This window comes from Abramis brama (genome assembly GCF_963993115.1).
Source record: "Abramis brama genome assembly, chromosome: 23".
Taxonomy (NCBI): Eukaryota; Metazoa; Chordata; class Actinopteri; order Cypriniformes; family Leuciscidae; genus Abramis; species Abramis brama.
Window position 1 is genome coordinate 5,235,053 of NC_139985.1, and position 20,848 is coordinate 5,255,900.

Genomic DNA, 20,848 nt, shown 5'->3' on the forward strand with positions numbered 1-20,848 from the left:
TGATTGCCTCACAATAATGTGGTACAGGCACTCTAACAAATCTGAAAATTGATCCATTTACATATTGTAAATGTTTACTACAACTATGGGAGGATCTGGGTGTGTTTTGTTTATGACAACTTAATAAAACATATAACCTTTGCATAAATTACTACTTATTGGATGTTAAACCCACAGGGGTATTATTTGATTGTCAAAAGAAAAATCATCTGTATTTTAAACACTGCTTTTCTTAAAACATTGTGTCAGATGTATTTGGTAGCATTATTCGCTTGTTTCATCGTGTGTTAACTCTATATTTATCCGATTGAATTTGTAGAAATTAGATAAGTAGGCTACATTTATAACACAAAAATAACCAGTTAATGGCTTTGTGTCAGAACACAACAGGTATGAAGCTACAGCATGATTGTTTTTTACTGTTTTATTCTAACTTTAAAGCTAGATTATTCTTTGAAAAGTGTAATACAAAACATACAGTCTTTGTTTTGGGGGGGATATTTGGAAAACTACCTTGACATTGAAACAGTGTAGACGTTAGAAAAGTACATTTTATAAAATAAAAAGTACCAATTAATGACATTGTGTCATAACACAACAAAAAGTGTAATACAAATTGTATACACTATCTGATTTTGGTAGGGAACACTGGAAACTATAGTGTCTTTTAGCTTAATCTTTGGTTTTAAGGGAAATTAAATATTCTCGGGATCCCCACTGAACCCTGAAGTAATGACTTCTGAAGACCTTAAGACGAGCACAATTAAATATCCACTCAAAACAACTTTACTTATGCTACGTCATGGACCACAGAGGCTTATGTGTGCTGATTTTCTAAAGATACACTGTAATAATTACAAAAACTCAAAATAATGACTTGGTTGAGTAGGGCCAACTTAAATTGTACTGTACAAATTAGTTCAATCAAATTAACTTTTATGAGTATTAAGAACTTTCTTTTCTTTTGAGTTCACAAAACGTACACATTTTAATTATGTTGACCTGTTTAATTGATTTGAGTTCTATGAACTTGTTTCTTTTTATTTGACAAACTTAAATTGAACTGAAACTGGGCTGGGATCTCTACTCCCCCGCATGCTTTGCCATGACACTTAAAGGGGGAGAGTAAATGCTAAAATTGTTTTGTACCAGATTAATGTTAAGTGGGTGATTTAGTAATGTTTAATGTTTTGTTTTGCTATAGTTTAGAAAAGTTTCTGGGCTGCATAGTTTTCATTTAGGATACTTTTTCATACACGCACACATATACAAATACATACATAACGTTACATACGCACTCCACGGATACATCTGGTATGTGTCGGTGGACAAAATACTGTTTGAATATCTTTGGATAAATAAGATTTAAGACGACTAAGCACAGTTTTTGCTTTAAAATTGTAATGTTTTCAACAGATGCTGTTGTGTAAAATAATAGCTTGGGTAAAATTTATGCAAAATCATTTCTGGGTCATTTTATGGCATTGTCCATTTTCTGTCCCTAGCCTTTACAGAAATATCGCACTTGAAAAATACTTTAGGGTTACAATTTCTTTACATTTTAAAATAAAACAATATGTTATTTGAACAATTATGTCGTCTTGAGCCTTCTATGTGGCAATATTTGATTTTTAATATTTGAAAGTAGTGGTCCCCTGGAGTTGTGTCACTGGTGTTACCGTTAAACAAAAATCTAATGTTTTTTAAAATAAAAATCATACTGATGACATCACTCAACTTCCTTCTTCCAAATTCATGAATATCTATGAAGAGAGGCCCATGGCCTCTTTTCAGGTATCAAAATCTTCTCATTTATCTCATGGTTTCATATGAAGCTTTAGTTGAACTCACTGGTATGACCTGCTTTACTGTTAGTTCTACCAGAAAGACTCGGGAGAATTAATACTGTAACAATAACATTTATTTAGGAGCTCAGCAAGCAATCAGGTTCTTTGGCGTAGGCCCCGTTCATAACTCGCATTCAGAGGGTACTGAATCTGCGAGTCCCGCCTGAAGACGAAGGCGGGGGCGCCGCTCACCCCCCCGGCGGAGTAAGGAAAGGGGCCATCTGGTGGTGGTGGGGTGGATGGAGGAAAAGACATCTGAAGTCTTCAGGATGGAAGGGATAGCCTGACTGATGGTGTTGGGGTTGATAGAGGGAGGACCCAGCTTGGTTGAGTAGAGGAGTTGGAGGAAAGATCCCATCTTGGTGGAGGCGGGGAGGATGGAGGTACTGGAGTGACAGCATCTGCGAACTCAGACATGTGTAAGCGCTGCCCTTTTAAGCTACAGTAAGTGATATAATTGGATAGATGAGGAGGTAATTAATGACGCGAACGATTGAGTCTTCCTGGCAGAACTTGCGCTAGCTTCATGGAGTTGTAAAAAATAATAAAAATAAACTAGAATACTTATGGCATAAACAACTTCATTTAGTTAGTATACCATGATTGACAAGATGTGGTATCTTTCATGAAAACTGTTACTCTGGTTGCTGTCACTGGTGTCTCTTTTCTTATGGGAGAACCCCAGTGACACCAGTGACTCCCATTTATAGATAAACTTCTATTGAAGCTATTCATTTAGATTGTATGCCAAATGTAACAATTTAGTCTCATCTACTTAATTATGGTTGAAGAATAATGATCTTTGGTCGTATGTGGGTCATTGGTGATTCATTGTGTCATTGGTGTCACTGTCGTTTTCTGTCACGTTAAGTAAAATGTCACATGATAATAATTTTACATCCAATTAATTCTGATGCACTCAAAGTTAAGATTTAAAGGATTGCATCATTACTAGATTTTAACAGGTTTTTCAGATATTTTCATGGATATAGCAAATACATGTTAGCGCAGATGAACTATCATCATTCAAGCATACTTTTAACATACCTGATTAAAATAAATAAAACATAATCTCCTTATTTGTTGCACTACTAATATGTTCTGTAACTCTGACTGCATGTGCTGAAAAATAGAAATAATATTTCATAAAACCTTTAATATTGCGTCAAAATGGTAGGCCTACATGCAGTCTTTAAATAAATGCACAAAATATAAAAATCATTAAGCTGTCATTTTTGCGTATTCATAAAGTCAAAGGGTGTTCTATAATGTGTTCTAAGTTTAAATGTTAGAAAAAGAAATCTGATCTTCAAAAGGTGTCAGAATTGAGGTGTCATTTTGGGTTTTATCTTTCTTTCACGCGTTCTCCTAGAACAACAGGTTGGGGGACAGCACCCCCAGGAAGGAAGGATGATTTAGCTTATCATAAAAATCCCATAAGAGTAGGCTATATAAAATGTAAATTCCTGGCTCTTTTGTTTTGACCCCTGACTTTTCCTGAAGACACTGGTATACATCTAATTATACTGATATTACAGCCTGGTCCCTGTGAAGTGTCAGAATGGGCACATTTTGGGGTCTCCCTTCCTGACAGGAATGCTCAGATCAGGAGATTTTATGATAGGAGACTGTGGCATCTTTGATTGTAAAACACCAGGTCTATCTTTTAATTGCTTGATGTTTTCTGAAACAAACTGCATATGCTAATATAGCAACTACGCAGAGAAGAAGGGGAGGGCCTGTGCCCCTGCCATGATGAAAACAATCCTCATTTACAATTTAGCAAACGGAGAGCAAACATCTCTTCTGCTTAAGGATTCTAAATTTAAGGATCTATGATTTTATCCAGAGACAATAAGACCTCCTAATTTCACCGATGGTAAGTTCACTTCAACACTTGTTTAAAACTACCTTTAAAATACTTTAATAATTTAACATCTTATTTCAAACAAAACAAACTATTATACACTATTTTATGTTTTATCTATGTAAGGTAGTGTTTCGCTGTGTATTAGATTAAAATATTTATACTTGATAATATTACATTTAAAATAATATGAACTTTATTCACTATTTATGTTTTTTCTATGTAAGGCAGTCTTTCGCTGTGTATTAGATTAAAATATTTATACTTGATAATTTAACATTTCAAATAATATGATATAATATTCACTAAAGTGCTTATACTTGATAATTTAACATTTCAAATAATATGATCTATTATTCACTATTTATGTTTTATCTATGTAAGGCAGTCTTTCGCTGTATATTAGATTCAAATATTTATATTTGATCATTTAAAATATAAAATAATATGTACTAATATTCACTATTTTATGTTTTATCTATGTAAGTCAGTGTTTTGTGTATTAGATTAAAATACTTATACTTGATAATTTAACATTTAAAATAATATGAAATATTATTCACTATTTTATGTTTTATTATGTAAGTCAGTGTTTTGTTGTGTATTAGATTAAAATATTTATACTTGATAATATAACATTTAAAATAATATGAACTTTATTCACTATTTATGTTTTATCTATGTAAGGCTGTCTTTCGCTGTGTATTAGCTTAAAATATTTATACTTTAAAATTTTACATTTAAAATAATATGCAATATTGTTCACTATTTTTGTTTTATCTATGCAAGTCAGTGTTTTGTTGTGTATTAGATTAAAATACTTACACTTTATAATTTAACATTTCAAATAATATGAACTAATATTCACTATTAAAATACTTATACTTGATAATTTAACATTTCAAATATATTATTCACTATTTTATGTTTTATCTATGTAAGGCAGTCTTTCGCTGTATATTAGATTAAAATATTTATACTTGATCATTTAAAATTTAAAATAATATGAACTATTATTCACTATTTTATGTTTTATCTATGTAAGTCAGTGTTTTGTTGTGTATTAGATTAAAATATTTATACTTGATCATTTAACATCTTGTTTCATATAATCAACATGGTTTTACTTATGGATGTGACTGTGTAATCTGAAAACAATTCACTCTGACATATTTTCTTCTGCTCCTTAAATTCCACGATCGGCTATTTATACACTCCTGAGAGACTATCAGACAGACATTTGCATTCTTAACTCATATAATGTGGTGTTTAAAAGGTTAAAACTTACTTTTAAATGCATATACTTAAATAAATGTCATCTTATTTTATTTTATGTGTTTGTCAATGCTATTTCTTAAACCCGTTTTCATTCTCGCCCCACAGACATTATGGACGCGGCCATGAAATCTGAAAAACAAATCCATGACAGATTTCGTCATGTTCATAATTTCGTCATTCTGTGGACATTATCCCCCAATAAGAAAAAAACATCCCTGCAAAAAAACATTCACTTCCATTTCACCAATCTGTGGACTTAATTATTAATTCCACCAATAATAAAAAAAACATCCCCTGAAAAAACATTCACATGTCACACCAAGCATTACTGCAGTCATAAAACACACAGCCATAAACCCCTCCCCACCAGATCCACACATGGGTCAAATTTCACATACCACCTGTTGGTCATAAAACCCCCATATAAGGACTTCCTGTCATAAACAATGTCATGAAGGGTCATAAATCAAGGGTCATAAATCATTTTTGACACATAGTCCCCCATATAGACTACTCTGGGGTGTCCAGCCAGGTGGAATATTTCAACCCCAGGGGTGGCAAGGTGGCTTGCCAAGGGAAAGACACATGCTCAGAGAGGCTTACAGTGGAAATACACATGTGGGGGTCGCCCAGATGGGGAACCATGCACATGGAGGACCCTAGCCAAGTGCGAAAGCTGCCGGTGGCATAACTCTGGCGTTGACGTCAACAGTGCTGGAGGAAACTCAGGGCTTATTAGGCTTACCTGAGGAAAATATCGCACATATCCCGTCCGTGGAGAGGAATGGCGAGCAAGCGAAGACACCTGAGCAGAATCTAGTACCGGCTGGTTGAAGCGAGTAACTGGCTTCACTCGGAGATTGTAGAATCTCGCGAATGTGTTAGGTGTCGCCCAGCCTGCAGCTCTACAAATGTCTGTTAGCTAGGCGCCATGCGCTAGAGCCCAAGAGGATGCCACACTCCGGGTGGAGTGGGCCGTCACACCAAGGGGGCACGGTCGACCTTGCTGCTGGTATGCCAAAGCAATGGCGTCCACTATCCAGTGAGACAACCTTTGCTTGCAGAGAGCCTTTCCCTTCAGCTTCCCACCATAACAGACAAAGAGCTGGTCTGAGGTCCTGAAACACTGCGTTCTGTCTACGTAAGCACGGAGGGTGCGTACTGGACAGAGCAGTGCCAAGGCTGGATCTGCCTCCTCCGAGGGCAGTGCTTGCAGGTTCACCACCTGGTCTCGAAAGGGAGTGGTGGGTACCTTGGGCACATATCCAGGCCGGGGTCTCAGGATCACGTGAGAGTTAGCCGACCCGAATTCCAGGCACGCTTCGTCAACCGAAAATGCCTGCAGGTCCCCTACCCTCTTGATGGAGGCCAATGCAACCAGGAGCGCTGTCTTCATTGACAGAAACTTAAGCTCCACTGAGCTAAAAGGGAGCACTCTGCAGCGCAGTTAGTACCACTGAGAGGTCCCAAGAGGGAACGATTTATGTAATAAATTACATTTTAAATGTCATTTATTTCTGTGATGCAAAGCTGAATTTTCAGCATCATTACTCCAGTCTTCATTATCACATTATCCTTCAGAAATCATTCTAATATGTTGATTTTCTGCTTAAGAAATATTTGTTATTAGTGTTAAAAACAGTTAAAAACTGCTAAATTATTTTTGTGGAAAACATGCTAAAAATGTTAAAGGGTTTTTTGATGATAAAGTTTAAAATAACCATTTTTATTTAAAATAGAAATCTGATGATAAAGTTTAAAACAACCGTTTTTATTTAAAATAGAAATCTTTGTAACATTATAAATCTCTAGAATGTCACTTTTGATCAATTTAATGATACAAGTATTCATTTCTTTAAAAAAACTTACTGACCTCAAACTTTTGAACATTGTATATTCAAAGTGTATGAAGTAAATCTAATTTGTCTGGACCTTCATCTCAAATGCAAATAATTAATCTCTTTTTTAGAATTTTAACTCGCATCATTTTCATCTTAAACTAAGCGTTGACCCTCACCTTCTTTACAGGTTGTGAACTGGCTGAGATGAGAAAGACGCCCAAGAGAATCAGTCTGAGAGCTGCTCGATCCATCATGACCTGCTCAGAAAACAGACCTCGAAACACACACTGCCTTTAAACTCCTGTCCACATCATGCGATTGGCTATTATTGACCGGATTCAGGAACCACCCCCTTTATTTGTAATCAGAGTCCCTTGAACCCCTCAAAAGTCAATATTGAGGCATGCTTTTAAGAAAATAGATTATATAATTTGTAAAAAAAAATGTACACTCTGTAGAATTTTGCTGCTTTGTTTTTTATTTTATTATCAGACATAACCTCAAAAAATACATACTTTAGGCCGACAAAAATAATCACAATCAATACTTAGAAAGGCACCAATCAAAGGGTTGCAATATGTATACATACAGTTTCTGGTGTGCAATTTTAACTGTTATTTCATAGCATGCCAGCTGAAGCACAATTGCATATGTGTGTGGGCAAAGAAAATCATATTGATAAACATTCAAAGACAGCGCAACAAATAGCGCAAATTAATGAAGTGGTGAGTAATTCCAGCACCCTGAAGCAGAGGGAAATGATGGCAAAGATGGCAATTACATAGCTTTTTGTTCAACCATTTCCATATTGAGGTCAGCATGATAACACATAATATAAATTCTTAAGTAAATTTTGCTGAACTCTACAACTTAGTGACAGTGAAGTCAGAGAGCTTCCGCTGCGCAACAACCTGGAACGGTACGAGCCAACATCCAACAACAGGAGCAGAAGGAAGTCTGTAGTCCCTCACCATCACCCTGAAATTAACAAGATACTCGTAAAATTCATATGCCAAAATATAATGGATGTTTTATGGATGTTCAGCTATATGTTTGTTTTTTGATTACCAAGATGTCTTCACTTCCTTGCCCTTTAACTTTAAAGTTGGTGTTTGTGATCCTGGAATCTCCTCATATTTAATATCAGCTTCTCCTTTAAAAATTATCCACAGACATTGTAATTATTTCCTCGTGTTGGTTTAATAACCACCATATCATCATTTACAGGCCATCTTTGCCATAAGTAAAGATTAAGTGTCGATTAGTGACACTCTTACCTAAAATTCCTGTCCAACCGACATTTTTTGGCTGCTGCCAAATGGCAGGCCACAGAAAAACGTCTTTTTTATGAAGAAGAATGACAAAGCGCATGTTTCCCATGGTAACGTCCATTTGATTACTTTGTAGAATCAGAGACACGCTGTTGACAGAGTAAAGAACGAAGACTATAACGTTAACGATAATGGTAAAGTTTTAATAATCATTCTAATTCTATGAGAATAGGGAAGTCCACAACTATCATGATAACAACACAGAGGAATGATAAAATTGCAATCAGTTTCAGAAAGTTTTTTTTCCAAGATGATGAACAATAAAAACATTGCCAGCTAATCAGAATCTAACCTGCTTTAAAGAGCTCGAGCATTTATGCTGCCATCACGTGCTATCCGAATTATTGTAAATACGAGTTTCCTAGTCGGAAGTTGGACATGAACGCCCTCTCAAATCATACTGGAAAACGATACTTGGTTACTCGCGTAACCTCGGTTCTCTCTAGAGAGGGAACGAGTATTGCGTAAGCTTGCTTACGCTGCGGGAAAAGCCTTCTTTTCTCGAGATACTGAAGCCAAAAATTATCCTTAATTTCATATTTTGTCAACGCAGTGCAGCTGCGGGCAGCTGAGCTAGAGCGGCATACTGCACGCTCATTGGCTGCCGCGCGGCAACTGCTTAAGCCTACCAGTGAGCCTGGCGTGACGTCACGCCCAATGAGGGCGCGCGCGCCCTCGCGCGTCACAGCCCGCCAGAATGGGCGGCGTCAGAGCGTATATAAGGAAGGCTCGTAGGCTATATTCTCTGTTTTCTGTCGAATGAAGCGACACGAGCTATAGGCTTTAAGCACGGCAGGGAACGCAATACTCGTTCCCTCTCTAGAGAGAACCGAGGTTACATGAGTAACCAAGTATCGTTCTCTTACGAGAGGTTCTCTCGTATTGCGTAAGCTTGCTTACGCTGCGGGAACCCCTTGTCCACGCCGTGCGCGCCTAACGATCACATATGACTCTTTATGAAAAGCATAGAGGTGAAATGACAGGTGGCCAGCGGTGCGGGCCAACACATGTTCATAAGCACACCTAGGGAACACAAGAACGGCACGGCCGGTCTATGCATACTGATACCCTGAGCGTGCAGCTCAACAGACAAGCTAATCGATAATACAGCCTGCGCACATGAGCAGGACATGAACACGACGAGACTGACAGAAGTTTAGCCTGCAGGGCGGGAACTTCCAGGTTATAAAACCTAACAAATGTAGAGGGGGACGCCCAGCCCGCCGCCATACGAATGTCATGAATGGAAATCCCGCTGGACCATGCCCACGATGAGGCCATGCCTCTGGTGGAATGAGCCCGTATGCCCAACGGACATTGCAGGTCTTTTGACGCATATGCTGCTGCAATAGCATCCACTATCCATCTGGATAGCGTCTGTTTCGAGGCGGCGCGACCCTTAGCGCGCCCTCCAAACGAGACGAAAAGCTGCTCTGAGAGCCTGAAGGCTGCAGAGCGCATGACATAACACCTTAACGCCCTGACCGGGCAAAGGCGGTTAACACCCTCCTCACTGCCGGATGACGGCAGGGCCGATAGGGTGATGACTTGAGCCCTAAAGGGAGTACCTAACACTTTGGGGACATAACCGTGCTTCGGTTTGAGAATGGCTAAAGAGTCGTTAGGTCCAAACTTGAGGCACGACGCGCTGACGGACAGCGCATGCAAATCAACCCACTCGTTTGACTGAAGCCAGAGCTAACAGAAAAACGGTTTTAAGCGTCAAGTATTTCAACTCCACAGAGTCCAAAGGCTCGAAGGGATGCACTTTTAGGGACTCTAGGACCAGAGACAGGTCCCAAATAGGGACTGACGGGGGCCGAGGAGGGTTCATCCTCCTGGCCCCGCGCAGAAAGCGGGTAATGAGTTCGTTCCTGCCCAGCGAGCGGCCGCGCGCCGAATCGGCGAACGCTGCTATGGCCGCGACGTACACCTTGAGCGTGGAGGGGACCTGCCCGCGTCCAACATCTCTTGGAGAAAGTTTAATACCTGTGGGACTCCACAGGACTGAGCATTAGAACCCTTTTCCACACACCATTTGCTAAACACCGACCATTTAGACGCATAGAGCCGCCTCGTCGAGGGGGCTCTGGACTGCGTGATCGTTTTAATTACCCCTTCTGGCAGATCAACGAATATCCGTTGATTTCCCACGCATGCAGAGACCAGTGCTCTGGATGGGGATGCAGAATCGATCCTCGGGCTTGAGAGAGAAGATCTCTCCTCACCGGAATCGGCCATGGGGCTGTGTCTGCCAGTCTCATTAGCTCGGGGAACCACGGTTGGTTTTCCCAGCGCGGAGCTATGAGGAGCACTGCGCAGTCCGCCTCCCTGATCCTCGCTAGCACTTGAGGCAGCATCGAGATCGGGGGGAACGCATACAGCGGAACGCTGGGCCAGGTCTGGGCCAGCGCGTCCTCGTGTTTTGAGAAAAACCTCTGGCACTGAGCGTTCTCGCTCGCGGCGAAGAGGTCGATCTCCGCTTCGCCGAAATGACGCCAAAGTGTTTGGACCGTCTGGCGGTGTAGAGACCATTCCCCTGGGGGAACGTTGTCCCTGGACAGTCTGTCCGAGCCGTCGTTCAGACGACCGGGTACATGAGCTGCCCTTAGGGAGCGCAGCGGGCCCTGAGCCCAGGATAGGAGGCGCTCTGTGAGAGCGCGCAGGGTTCTGGATCTGATTCCACCCTGGCGGTTCACGTAAGACACCACTGACATGTTGTCCGAGCGAACTAGCACATGGTGTCCCCGTAGAAGCGGTAGAAAGTGCTTCAGCGCTTTCTCGACCGCCAGCATCTCTAGACAGTTTATGTGAAGGCTTTTCTCCGTATTCGACCATGGGCCGCAAATCGGACTGCCCTCGTGAGTCGCTCCCCAACCCATGTTGGACGCGTCTGTCGAGACCACTTTGCGGTGTGCGATGACCCCCATCGTCACTCCCCGCTGATACCATTCGGCCGCCAGCCAGGGCTGCAGGGCTGAGACACAGCGCTGAGTCACTCTGACTGGTGCACGGCCAGAAAACCATGCATTGCGGGGCACTTCCGACTTTAGCCAGCATTGAAGCGGGCGCATTCGAAGTAAACCCAGCTGCAGGACCGCTGCGGCTGACGCCATATGGCCCAAAAGCCTCTGAAAGGTTTTCAGGGGAAAAACTTTCCCCACTTGAATGGAAGCGGCGAGGTGTCGAACACAGCGTGCGCGCTGTGTTGACAATCTGGCCGTCATCGCCGCCGAATCCAGATCTATACCCAGAAAAGTGATAGACTGGCTGGGGGTTAGAGAGCTCTTGTCCCAGTTCACGGAAAGACCCAGGCTTTCCAAATGACCGAGAAGCGCTATCTTGTGAGAAACTAGTTCCTCTGTTGAGTGCGCTATAATGAGCCAATCGTCCAGATAGTTCAGAATTCGCATTCCCTTCGATCTCAGGGGTGCGAGAGCCGCATCCATGCACTTCGTAAATGTACGGGGTGCCAGGGACAGGCCGAACGGCAGGACGGTGTACTGATATACCTGACCGTCGAAGGCGAATCTCAAGAATGGCCTGTGACGGGGTATAATCTGAATCTGAAAATACGCGTCTTTCAGATCGAGAGAGATGAACCAGTCCCCCGGGCGAATCTGCGCGAGGATTTGACTGGTCGTGAGCATTTTGAACGGTCGTTTCACGAGCGCTTTGTTCAAATGTCTCAGATCTAATATAGGTCTGAGCGCTCCGCCCTTCTTGGGTACGAGGAAATAACGGCTGTATAAGCCTGCCTCGGTAACCGGCGGGTGAACTCGTTCTATCGCCCCTTTGTGCAGCAAATTCGCTATTTCTGCGTGAAGCAGATGAGCTGCATCCGCCTTCACTTGAGTCTCGACCCGGGCGCGAAAGCGCGGGGGGCGGCGAGCGAATTGAAGCGAATAGCCCTTTATCACTGTGTTTAGTACCCACTTCGACACTCCCGGAATAGCTTTCCATGCATTCGCACTCATAGCTAGGGGTCGAATCGCCTCCGGGTCCCGCCCGCCGCACAGCGCGGGACAGGGAGCCTGTGGCGGTATGTGCACGAGTCGCGCAGTGACAGTGAGGGGAGACGGGGGCTCGCTGATAGCGGCAGCCGGCTGAGTGACGCTGTGAGAGAGCGTTGTGTGTGACGGCTCGCGGCGCGGAAGCGGGGCGGGCTCGTGAGTGTTCACATGAGAGTGTGCGTACTGTGTAGCGGGCACAGGGCTCTTTATTAACACACAGCCGGTGGCGGATTGCTCTGGACCCCGAATGTGTGAGACAGAGCGAGCACTGTGTAGGTGTGAGCACTGGGGCGTGGGCACGTGACCTACAACTAACACTCGAGCGGCCGTAGCGCGCTTTATGTGAGTGCACTCTGTGGGGTACACAGGGGAGATTGTGCTTGTGTGTAGCAATGAACACTGGGACGTGGGCATGTTTACTACACTCATAACACTGACGGCGTGAGCCGAATGACCAGATTTTACACCTCTTTATTTGATTTATCTGGGTCGCCGTAAAAACGGCGTTTGTGTGCAGGCGAGAGAGTTGAGAAACTGGCTCGTTGGCTGCGGTGGACACTACTGCAGTAGCCTTTATCAAGGGGACTGGCAGAGGGATACAAGTTAGCTTTGACGGCGTTCCGGCCGCGGCGGAACTCAACCGTCTTTTCCTCCCGACGAGTGCTAGGAGGACTTCAGCGAAACTCTAGGCCGGGGACCCCGCGGGGGTAGCGGCCTGTGCTGGCTGGTGGAGCGGGACCTGGGTCGGCCGCGCTGGCGCTGCTGCGAAGCTGGAGGTCGAGACGGGCGCTGCGTGGAGCTGCGTGCAGGAGGCTGAGTGTTAGAGCGGCCTGCAGCGGAGCTCGAGCGGCGGGGCAGAAAGAGGTTCATGGCCTGTGACGCCTTCTGTACTTCAGAGAAGCGGTCCACGAGGCCACTCACCGCAGGACCGAAGAGACCGGTGGGTGAGAGCGGGGCGTTGAGAAACACGGACCGCTCTTGTTCCCCCATGTCGGCTAGCGTTAGCCAGAGGTGGCGCTCTATGACGGTCAGCGAAGCCATGGAACGTCCGATAGCTTGGGCCACTGTCTTCGTCGTGCGAAGGGAGAGATCCGTTGCACTGCGCAGGTCGATCAAGGCAGACTTATCCAGTTCTCCCTCGTCGAGCTGGCGGAGGAGGTCGGCTTGGAGAACTTGAAGGACCGCCATTGTGTGCAGGGCTGAGGCGGACAAACGCCGGACAAACGCCGAAGTAGTCCTGCAGGCCTTAGACGGGAGGGCAGTCTTTGAGCGCCATCTCGAGGATGGGGGGCAAAGATGCGCTGCAACCGCCTGTTCGACCGGTGGGATCCGGTCATACCCCTTCTCCGTGGCTCCGTCCACGCGGGAAAGAGCTGATGAGGCCGGAGAGCGGAGTCTGGCCGAAACTGGAGCATTCCACGATTTAGCAAGCTCCTCGTGAAGCTCCGGTAGAAAAGGCGCTGGTCTGGACGCTGGAGCTTGTCGACTGGCGGGCAGGAAGCAACCGTCGAGCCTGTTGGGCGGTGGCACCGCTGGCGGAGACCATTCGAGGCCCAGGTGCTCGACTGCCAAAGTGAGGAGGCGGAGAAGCTCGGCGTCCACACTGGCGTGAGTCCTGCTGGACGCTCTGGTGGAGGAGGCGGAGCGGACAGAACCGGACCATCCCTCGCTGTCCGACGCCATTAATGAGCACGTGTCCAGTAGCGCGTTGTCATCCGCTTCATCCCCTGAGGCGACGGCATCGAGGGCGAGAGCCGTCGGCTGCGCGTCGGGAAGCGGGGGCGGAGAGGGAGAGAGCGAGGCTCGCGGGAGAGGCTCCGGCGAGGCCCTGGCTCGAGTCTCGGGCTCCGGTGGTCGTTGAGAGCGGCGTTTCTTCTTTCGCGGCCCAACGACGGTTGGAGCAGGCTCTGTGAAGAGGGCGAGTCGAGCCCGCAGGGTCGACATCAGCAGCTCTTCACAGAAGGTGCAGCCGCCCGTGGAAAGCGCGACGGCTGCGTGGTCCCGGCCCAGGCAGAGAGCGCAGATAAGATGGCGGTCTCTGTCGCTGAGCGTAGAGCGGCATGAGCCGCACGTGGTGCGAGGCATTTGCAACAACGCCTCCGCTCTTTTAGATAGTGCTGCGGAAGCAAAACACACAGAAAAGAGCTTTGCAAAGGATATGGCCAGATAGCTGAGCTGGCACGGCAGGCTGAAGGCGGCGAAGATTCGTCCGGCTTCCTCAGGCTGTCCTAAGCTGGCTCGTTAGCTGTTCCTTGCAGGACAACGGCGACGGCTTCCTCTCAGAGTTCAGCGATGCGAGTGCTTCGCTGAAAAGACAGAAATCAGAGAATATAGCCTACGAGCCTTCCTTATATACGCTCTGACGCCGCCCATTCTGGCGGGCTGTGACGCGCGAGGGCGCGCGCGCCCTCATTGGGCGTGACGTCACGCCAGGCTCACTGGTAGGCTTAAGCAGTTGCCGCGCGGCAGCCAATGAGCGTGCAGTATGCCACTCTAGCTTAGCTGCCCGCAGCTGCACTGCGTTGACAAAATATGAAATTAAGGATAATTTTTGGCTTCAGTATCTCGAGAAAAGAATACTTTTCCCGCAGCGTAAGCAAGCTTACGCAATACGAGAGAACCTCTCGTAAGAGAACTCAAGAGATCGTTTTATGCTGCCTTCACATGCTATCAGAATTACTGTAAATACGAGTTTCCCATTTTAAAAATTGGACATGAAAGCCCTCTCAAGTCATATTTACCAATGGGAAGCTCAGGATACCCAAGGTGCCGAGTTGGGCGTGCCATAAACTTTAAACATGACAGAGGGGAGAATGACTGCTGCAGTGACTGCTATTCTTCACACACTGGTATTCTTTTATTCTTTCCACAACAGCTACATCACCTTGTATTGTCATTTAAAGTAGTGCATTTATATGAATAATCATTTAAAGTGTACTGTATATTTTATACATGCAAGCTGACTATAGCGCAGTGAATGTTATATAGTTGCCAATGAATGGGACACTAAATATCAGTTTGGCTTTAATAAGATTTTCCCAATAAATAGGCAAGAATAAACCTGGTGTCCTCCATGATTCCTGTTCTTCCCGACAACATAGCACATGAATGCGACAAGCTCGTATAATCACAACTTCAGAAGTGGGAACTAGGAAATTTCTGATAGCACGTGAAGGCAGCATTATTAATATTCGAGTTCCCGAGTTAGACGGCAGGCCCGTCACCAAGGGGGCGCCCCTAATCATATGGTCATCGACGAACTTACTCTTGAGAGCAAATAACCTTAATTCTTTGGATTTGGCCATTCAGGTATTTCATAATGAACCGTCTTCAGCAGCATTTAGTTCACAGGTTTACGTGTATTTAGGGTGTTGTCCGGGGGGAGGGCTCAGAGCTCGGAATTTGGCCCGAACCCAGAGAACTCCCCCCGTGGTAGGAATAGTTCGAACTAAAAGTGTGGAGAAGGGGTAGTGGAGGGATGCTGATAAACTGTCTTATCGTCTTATTAAACCTCAAACTGAATGCTCTCCACTCGTGTTAATTATGTTTATTATCTGAACGTGCTCCTCCCGAAATTTGTTAATAAAACATCATTAAAAACGGCAGACGACAAAACTGCAGCGTGCTTATACAGAGTGTTCCAGTGCATGTGGTGTTGAAGCTAATATAGCAATCATTATAGTTATCGTTCTTGGTGTGACTGGGCCTTAACTGATGAATGCATTCTACTTCAATATCCCAAAAAACTATTAAAAGGAGCTATAGATAAATATTTTGTAACAACATTGTTAAATTCTGAACAACAAAAAAACATTTTAACACAATATACTTTAGTTTTTATATAGTTAAAAAATATATAAAATATTCTTGAAGATTTATTCAACAGAGTTTAAGCATTTACTGTTCATTCTTATGGTGGGTGTAGTCCTGATCCCATGAAAACTTCACAGTGTCCTGTCCATCAAAGTAGGTAATCTCACTAGTGCTGAGCAGCAGACGGTGATTAGTTTTGTAATGAACTGCAATCTGACTGAAGCCTTTCCCAGACTTAAGTTGGCCATTCATAGAAAACTCTGAAGAATATTGAAAAACATCACAGTGAGATTGTGCTTAAATAGAGATGAAAAATTAAAAGCAATGGAATAATAATGTTCATTTAACTAAACTGTACTAGATCATGTTGGACATCTGACCTGATATGTCATTTTGTAGGAGTCTGACTTTCTGAGGAGGAACATCATAACAAAGTGGCTTAGCATTACCAGAAGATTTCAAAATCCTAATGCGCTTCACTGAAGTATCAAAAGAGAAAGAAGAAATGAAAATGACGAAATATGATGTTAGATGAAAAGTAAATGCACTATACAAGATTAAAAAAAAAAAATTAAGACCTACGTACATGGAGGAGGGGATGCCACAGGTATTCTTTGGGCTCCTGTCAAAATGTGAGTAAAAACTTGCCATGGAAATTAGATCATAAAAGGAAATAAGGAAATATGATCATGAAAAAAAGAAGAAAAAAATATCACACTAGTATGCATACAAAATAGCAAAATATAAACATTTTCTAAACATCTTTTTCCAACATTATTCTCAAGATAAAAAAAATAGCCTGGAACCTAAAAATGGACTTGTATACTAAATAGAAATATTTAATATGAAAAACATTGTTTTGGTTAGTTATAGAGTCTTGTTTTCATTTTCTTATTAACATGTCATGGTGTCCTCTACATATCATAAAATATTAATGAATAAAATAGTTTTACTCAAGTAAAAGTACCACAATTTAATTAGAAAAAGTAGAAAAAATGAAAAATCTACTCAAGTACTGTAATTAAAGTATTTGTAATTAGTTACTTTCCTAATGGTAATAAAAAGGGAAGTTATACACAATACCTCCTTGCGCCCCCTTTCTATCGCCGACAGGACCGGCAGGACCGGCAGCACCGACAAGACCAACCCGGGCTGTAAGATTTTCAAATGTTTTTGAAAGAAGTATTTTATAATTATACTCACCAAAGCTGCATTTATTTGATCAAAAATACAGTAAAAAGAGCAATATTGTGAAATATCATTACAATTTAAAATAAAGTTACGTTTTAATATAGTTTTAAAATGTAATTTATTCCTGTGAAGGCAAAGCTGAATTTTCAGCATCATTACTCCAGTATTCAGTGTCACATGATCCTCAAGAAATCATAAAATGCTAATTTGCTGCTCAAGAAACATATTATCAATGTTGGAAACAGTTGTGCTGCTTAATATTTTAAAATTTTTATTTTTATTTTTTATTTTATTTTTAATTTTTTAATATTGTAAAACGCGTTGCGGCAGCACGCAGACATAGGCGAGACGGCTCGCGCGCCTATTGGCTGCCCTGCGGCAACTGCAGCAGCCTATAGATAAGGCCCTTCGTGCTTCGCGCCCAATACGTCACGTCCCGCCGAAACGGGCGTGGCCTTGGGCTATAAATATAGCTTTGAGAGGCTAGCTAACCGGTTTTTAATCGCCGGAGCGAACCAGAGCGTGTGCAGGCACGGCAAGATACGCAGTACTCGTTCCCTCTCTAGAGAGAACCGAGGTTACGTTAGTAACCGAGTACGTTCTCTTACGAGAGGTTCTCTCGTACTGCGTAATATCTTACGCTAGGGGAACACAGTGTAAAACGCCGTGCATGCTAAGATCCAGCACCAAAGTCCCAAGGGCAAGTGCCCGGGCTCATATAGTACATGATCATAAGGGACTCACAGAGAGTCCAGGAAAGAGTGGCTAGAATAACGTCATTCCTTAAACAATAACATCCTATAAGGAGCAGTTATATTAATTATGTTTCATACAGTCAGGGCGACATCCGGCCTGAACTGACGAATATAGTGGGTCTTACACACTGCCCATAGAGCTGCATGATCGATCAGCGAGCGTGGCTCAAGCAGTTTCAGTATTCTGGGCCGAAAGCATCGGAGCAGACAGTACCAATTTTAGACCGAAAACAGCTGTAACGGAAGGCAGATCACCAGGCCTGTGTGTTGACACCCAGCGAACTCAGCCTTGTGAACGGGGAATGACTTTACGCACACACACAAAACACAAAGACACTATCATACATGACCACGTGTGGTCAAAATTATCTTTTTAAATGTTTAAAATGTATTTCTTGTTATGTTTCATGGTCCCCATATACAAATTACTATAACTATAAGCTTTATGATATGTATTCAAATGTGAAAGGCTTATTATTATGAAGAATCATGTAACTCTGTGTTATTAACTGCCAGAACGACGATCCGTGGTATCGTCGTGTTCAGAAAAACCCAACGGTGTTGAATTTTTAACGCAGAGTATAAAATTATGCATTCTTTCATTAATACCAGTTTATAAATGTTTATGAACGAGTTTATTTCTTCAGTACATAGTCTGAAGAGGCGTGTACTTTTGCAAAATGAAAGGAGGTGGCCGCAACACGTCCTCCCAAATGATTGGGTCATGCACGTGAGGAGGCGTGGGTTTAGCTCCTTCAAAACACGGCGCCATCTCTCTCTTCCTTGCAGTTCGCCAGAGAGAGAGACACACCCCTTCCTCCACGGAACCTTCGTTTTGCTTTCTAATTTCGTTTTTATCTTAAGTCTTTTCTTTTCTTGATATTCTACCTCAGTTTGATATTTTCCTTGAAATACCAACGAAACCAACTTAAAACTAAATCATCTTTGGCAAAGTTTGCGCACGCTCTGAGTTACCATCGCAACAACTCCGCCTTGACGACGCATTCGACCACGTGGTTCCAGGCTCCTTTATCCACACAGACGCACACAAAGAGGGCTAATATCTCCAACGTAAAGTAAAGTACATCTTTAAATTTGCAATCTAGGAGGAACTGCTGTTTTAAGTTTGTCTAGCCATTACTAAAGCTTTTGGGGTCTCGTTGTGAAGTAACGGTTTAAACTGTGTTGCCTGAAAAGATCTATTCTTTTCTCTGCCTCTCTCTCACTCACTCCTCTCACCCACACTTACACTCTCTCACACACACCCACCCACGCTCTCACCCTTCTACACACACACACACACACACACACACACGCACGCGCTCCTGAACAAACACACGCACGTGCTCCCAAACCCACACATCCTCTTACACGCTACCATCTTACACACACACCAAAAACTCTCTCTCTCCCTCTCTCTCTCTCTCTCTCTCTCTCTCTCTCTTTTCATACTCTTTTTATTTTATTTCTTATTGCGATCGTTTATATTGTTTGTTTGTTATGCATATTTACTCCTGCGTGTTTGAAATAGTACATGTAATCGACTAGCTTGTTTTATTAAAATTCCATAATCTTTTGAATTGAATTTGTCTTTTTGTTTCATTACTGAAGTCCCTGAAAGTGCGATCTAAGTTACAGCTCTACTTTGATTTTACTATTAAAATATCTAAGTTGTCTAAAACACGCAAGTATCGCTCCTGGTGGCCACAGGAAGGTTATTTGTCGGTGTTAAAGACGATAGGTTTCTGTTCAGAAATTGTACATGCTGTCTGCCGGATGGACAGTTTGCATGATAAATGAACATTAACTTCTACCTAAATTTCCCCTAATTAAAATATAATTCTATCTACCTATATCAGTAGTTACTACGAGTAATTGTGTTAATTATTGATATAAGTTAAGGTTTGACCTATTCCCTATTTGGAATAATTTAATTTGTGTAAACGGCATATACATATTCATATCTTATGAATATTACCTCTCATTTGAGCTAATAAATTCCCTAAAATAGAGGCATTGTCGCTACACAGCTTAGCCTGCAAAGCGGGAACCTCTAGGTTATAAAACCTTATAAATGTAGACGGGGAGGCCCAGCCTGCCGCCGTACAGATATCTTGTAAGGCAATCCCACTAGACCAGGCCCACGATGAGGCCATGGCTCTCGTGGAGTGCGCTCTAACACCTAACAGGCACTGCAAGCCCTTAGAGGCGTAACACTATAGAGGCGTAGCGCTATAGCATCGACTATCCATCTGGATAGGCTCTGTTTTGACACGGCAAGTCCCTTAGAACGTCCGTAGAACGAAACAAAGAGCTGCACTGTCTGTCTGAAAACAGACGTGCGAGACACATAAGCCCTTAATGCCCTGACCAGGCAAAGGAAGCTGGCGTCCTTCTCCTCGTTAGAGACCGGCAGGGCTGACAGGGAAATCACCTGAGACCTGAACGGTGTGTTGAGGGACTTAGGAACATACCCGTGCCTCGGTTTGAGTATGACTTTCGAGTCATTTGGCCCAAACTCCATACATGTCGCGCTCACAGAGAGCGCTTGTAAGTCCCCTATATGCTTTACTGAAGCGAGAGCCAGAAGAAACGCTGTCTTGAAAGACAAGTGTTTGACATCTATCGATTGAATCGGCTCGAATGGGGCATCTTTCATGGCCTCCAAGACCGTAGAAAGGTCCCACATGGGAACTGAGGGAGGTCTGGGAGGATTTAACCTCTTAGCTCCTCTAAGGAAGCGAATGACCAGATCGTTCCTTCCCAGTGACTGGCCAAGCGTTGGTTTAGAAAACGCTGCTATAGCCGCCACGTAAACTTTGAGCGTGGATGGGGCTCTACCCTCATCCAGCAGCTCTTGTAGGAAGGAGAGAACCGCCGTCACTCCACAGTTCTGGGGCGAAAAGCCGCGT

At 43.4% G+C, this 20,848-nt stretch overlaps 1 protein-coding gene across 1 annotated transcript in view; it reads right to left on the reverse strand.

Annotated features, from left to right (window-relative positions):
* The window catches only part of LOC311074583 (uncharacterized protein), a gene marked incomplete at its 3' end in the record, with an annotated part of 39,627 nt that extends 32,476 nt beyond the window's left edge, over nt 1-7,151 (reverse strand). The window contains exon 1 of the mRNA XM_084101289.1: nt 7,010-7,151. The remainder of the gene's footprint in view (nt 1-7,009) is intronic.
* Nucleotides 7,152-20,848: the final 13,697 nt, after the last annotated feature.